This window comes from Oratosquilla oratoria, chromosome 13, assembly GCF_046742065.1.
Source record: "Oratosquilla oratoria isolate Oo_2021 chromosome 13, ASM4674206v1, whole genome shotgun sequence".
Classification (NCBI taxonomy): domain Eukaryota; kingdom Metazoa; phylum Arthropoda; class Malacostraca; order Stomatopoda; family Squillidae; genus Oratosquilla; species Oratosquilla oratoria.
In genome coordinates this window covers 15,908,217-15,913,216 of record NC_134789.1, presented here as the reverse complement: position 1 = coordinate 15,913,216, position 5,000 = coordinate 15,908,217, and positions in this window count along the sequence as shown.

Here is a 5,000-nt window from a genome sequence, read left to right as displayed (position 1 = left end):
GAAAGCAGGTAAGGCACCTGGTCTGGATGGATGCCATGCAGAATGTCTGAAAAAGGGAGGTTCAGTGATGGTGGACTGGTTGGTGAGGTTATTTAATGTTTGCTGGAGAGAGGGTAGAGTGCCGGAGGACTGGAGAAATGCCTGTATAGTTCCTCTTTACAAGGGAAAAGGGGACAAGTGTGAATGTAGTAGTTTCAGAGGGATTAGCCTGTTAAGTGTAGTAGGGAAGGCTTATGGGAGGATCTTAATTGAGAGGATTAGGAGAGGAACAGAAGGAGTAAATGGTGAGGAACAGTGTGGATTTAGGACAGGTAGAGGTTGTGTAGATCAGATCTTTTTGGTAAGACAGATATGTGAGAAAGCTATAGGAAAGGAGAAGGATGTTTTGTGGGCTTTTATGGATCTGGAAAAGGCTTATGATAGGGTAGACAGAAAGGCACTGTGGGAGGTTATGCAGATTTATGGGATAGGAGGAAAGCTTTTGGGAGCTGTCAAGAGTTTTTATGAGAGTAGTAGAGCATGTGTCAGGATTAGAAATGGAGAGAGTGAGTGGTTTGAAGTAAAGGTGGGACTTCGTCAAGGATGCGTTATGTCGCCCTGGCTGTTCAACTTATACATGGATGGGGTGGTGCGAGAGGTGAATGCTAGGGTAGTGGGTCAGGGATTGGAGATGGTTAAAGAAAATGGAGAAAAGAGGGAGGTGAGCCAGCTGTTGTTTGCGGACGACACTGCGCTTGTGGCAGGGTCAGAGGAGGGATTGAGGAAGCTGGTGGCAGAGTTTGGGAGAGTATGTGATAGAAGAAAGCTAAAGACAAATGTGGGTAAAAGTAAGGTGATGAGATGTACAAGGGGTGAAAGTGGCAGTAGACTGGAAGTGAACATTAAGGGAGAGCGACTGGAGGAAGTGGATAGTTTTAGATACTTGGGTGCAAGTGTAGCAGGAAAAGGTGGAGTGAAGGTGGAGGTAGAATGTAGATTGAGAGAAGCGAGTAAATGCCTTGGTGGTTTAAAGAGTGTAATGAGGAATAGACATTTGGGAATGGATGCGAAGAGGAGACTGTATGAAGGAGTGATTGTGCCAACAGCACTGTATGGGGCAGAAACGTGGAACATAAGAGAAGAAGAGAGAAGGAGTTTGAATGTGTTTGAGATGAGGTGTCTGAGAAGTATGGTGGGGGTTACTAGGCTGGATAGAGTGAGAAATGAGGAGGTGAGGAGGAGAACAGGGGTGAAAAAGGATTTGGGAGATAGGGTTGATGAAAGAATATTAGGATGGTTTGGACACATGGAAAGAATGAGTGAAGAAAGACTAGTAAAAGAGGTATGGAAGGCAGATGTGGAGGGAGTGAACATGAGGGGACGTCCTAGGATGAGGTGGATGAATGGGGTGAAGGGGGCTTTGGGGAAGAGGAGAATGTCTGTTGAGGAAGGAAGGGAGAGGACGGAAGACAGAGGTGAGTGGAGAATGGTTGTATATGGATGATGTTGTGACTGCATGAGGAGGAATGGGCGGGGTGTGGAGTGTATTTAGGGATGAAATGGGTGGGAGTGTTTTTATGCCTTTCCCTTTTTGGCTACCTCCCTTGGAAGGGGGAAAAAGCCTTGGTATATGTATGTGTATGTATGTATTGTTATCATCATTATTATTATTATTATTATTATTGTTCTTATTATTATTATTATTATTATTATTATTATTATTATTATTATTATTATTATTATTATTATTATTATTATTATTATTATTATTATTATTATTATTATTATTATTATTATTATTATTATTATTATTATTATTATTATTATTATTATTATTATTATTATTATCATTATCATTATTATTATTATTATTATTATTATTATTATTATTATTATTATTATTATTATTATTATTATTATTATTATTATTATTATTATTATTATTATTATTATTATTATTATTATTATTATTATTATTATTGTTATTGTTATTATTATTATTATTATTATTATTATTATTATTATTATTATTATTATTATTATTATTATTATTATTATTATTATTATTATTATTATTATTATTATTATCATTATTATCATTATTATTATTATTGTTATTGTTATTATTATTATTATTATTATTATTATTATTATTATTATTATTATTATTATTATTATTATTATTATTATTATTATTATTATTATTATTATTATTATTATTATTATTATTATTATTATTATTATTATTATTATTATTATTATTATTATTTTATTATTATTATTATTATTATTATTATTATTATTATTATTATTATTATTATTATTATTATTATTATTATTATTATTATTATTATTATTATTATTATTATTATTATTATTATTATTATCATTATCATTATTATTATTATTATTATTATTATTATTATTATTATTATTATTATTATTATTATTATTATTATTATTATTATTATTATTATTATTATTATTATTATTATTATTTTTATTATTATTATTATTATTATTATTATTATTATTATTATTATTAGTATTTGTATTATTATTATTACTATTATTATTATTATTATTATTAACATTATTATTACTACCATTATTATTATCATTACTATTATTATCTAGCAGTAGTAGTAGTAGTAGGAGTTTGTCAGCTCTACCTTTCCCCAATTTTTTTTTTTTTTTTTTTTTTTTTTTTTTTTTTTTTTTTTTTTTTTTTTTTTTTTTTTTTTTTTTTTTTTTTTTTTTTTTTTTTTTTTTAATACCCTGATGACCGATGCCGGCCACCCCGGGGCCACGGGTTTTCAGTATACTCAACTCGAGGGTCAGGTCGCTTTCCATCGACTGTCGACTTCGCTCCCTTAGCCTTCAGGAGGAATCCGCGGCTCCCCAGCGATCTACCCCGCTGATGCCGGGGGTAATGTGTGACGGCGGCAGCAGCAGCAGAACTAGTGGCTGCCCGTAGCATTATGTTTTGGTAAACATTTGAGAAGCTCATTGCTTCTGAGAAAAAGGGAAGGTGGGAGGAGGGGGGCAATGAGGGGGACGAAACGGGTTGAGGTAGAGAGGAACGGGGATAGAGGGAGAGAGAGAGAGAGAGAAGAGAGGAAGGAGTGGGCTTGGAGTCGAGGAGGACAAGAGGAAGTGCAGGAGGCTCTAGGACACATCACGAGAGGAGGAGGCGAAGGAGAGGAGAGGATAGGGAGGAGGCGGTAGGGTGGAGAGGTGAAACGGGAGGACGAGGAGGGGAGGGGGGGAGGGAGAGAGGGAGGAAGGGAGGGTGGAGGCAGAGAAGAAATGGAGGAAGCGGAGTGGGTGTGGGGTTGAGGACACAGGAATGGAGAGGCAGAAAGAGGAGGAGGAGGAGGAAGAGGGGGAAGAGGAGGAAGAGGAGGAGGAGGGGAGGAGGAGGAGGAGGAGGAGGAGTGGGTGGAGGAAGAGGAGGATGGGGAGGAGGGGGAAGAGGAGGATGGGGAGGAGGGGGAAGAGGAGGAAGAGGATGAAGAGGAGGAGGAGTGGGAGGAGGAAAAGGAAGGGGAGGAGGAGGAGGAGGAGGAAGAGGAGGGGGAGGAGGAGGAGGAGGAAGAGGAGGAGGAGAGGAGGAGGAGGAGAAGGAAGAGGGGGAGGAGGGAAGGAGGAGGAGGAGGAGGGGAGGAGGTGGAGAAGGAGGAGGAGGAGGAAGAAGAGGAAGAGGAGGAGGAGGGGAGGAGGAGGGGAGGAGGAGGAGGAGAAGGAGGAGGATGAGGAGGGGGAGGACGAGGAGGAGGAGGATAAGGAGGAGTGGGAGGAGGAGGAGGAGGAGGAGAAGAGGAGGAGGAGGAAGAGAAGGAGGAAGGCAGAAGGAGGAGGGGAGGAGGAGGAGGGGAGTAGGAGGAGGAGAATGAGGGGAAGAAGGAGGAGGAGGAGTGGGAGGAGGAGGAGGAGAGAGGAGGAAGAGGGGAGTAGGAGGAGGAGAGGAGGAGGGGGAGGAGGTGGGGAGGAGGAGGGGGAGGAGGAGGAGGAGGGGGAGGAGGAAGAGAAGGAGGAGGAGGAGGAGGAGGGGGAGGAGGAAGGGGAGGAGATGACAAAGCAAATGAAGATTAAAGGGAGTGGAAAAAGTAGATGAGGTTGTGTGAAGGAAGAGGAGGAGGAGGAGGAAAAGGAGGTAGGATGAAAAGAGGACAAAGGAGAAGAGGGAGGAATGGAGATGTGAAGTAAGAAAAAAGGATGAAGAGGATGAGGAAGAAAAGAGAGCTGGACAAAAACAGAAGAGGCGTACATGAGCAAAATAAAAAAACAGGAACAAGGAAAAAATAAAAGGACAAAGAAAAAGAAAGAAAGAGAGGGAGGGAGAGAGGGAGAGAAGGAGAGAGGGAGAGAAGGAGAGAGAGAGAGAGAGAGAGAGAGAGAGAGAGAGAGAGAGAGAGAGAGAGAGAGAGAGAGAGAGAGAGAGAGAGAGAGAGAGAGAGAGAGAGAGAGAGAGAGAGAGAGAGAGAGAGAGAGAGAGAGAGAGAGAGAGAGAGAGAGAGAGAGAGAGAGAGTGAGTGATGGAGACGGAGAGGGATAGAAAAGGAAAAGAAGAACAGAAGAAGGAAATAATCCACGATAAAGAGAGGGAATGGGCAAAATTACGGTGAAATTGGTGATGTGGAGGAAGAGGTAGAGAGAGAAAAAAGAGAGAAGACGAAAAGAGTAAGAAAAAGGAGGAAGACGAGGTAGGAAGCGAAGGGGATCCACATAAGGTTGGGAAGAGGCAATTACGAGAAGGGGATGGGAGGGAGGAGGAGGAGAAGGAGGAAGAGGAGGGAGAGGGCGAAAGGGGGAGAGAGAAAAGAAGAGAGAATGGAGAAAGGAGGACGAGGGGAAGGAGAAGAAAAAAGGCCCCATCGGCAGGCAGGCAGGCAGGCAGGCAGGCAGGCAGGCAGGCATTACGGGGGGTGGAGGAGGAGCCTCGGGCGCTTGAGGGAGGGGCAGGGACAGGGGGAGATATAGGGAGGGAGTGATGAATAAAGGGGGAGGGGGAGGAAGGA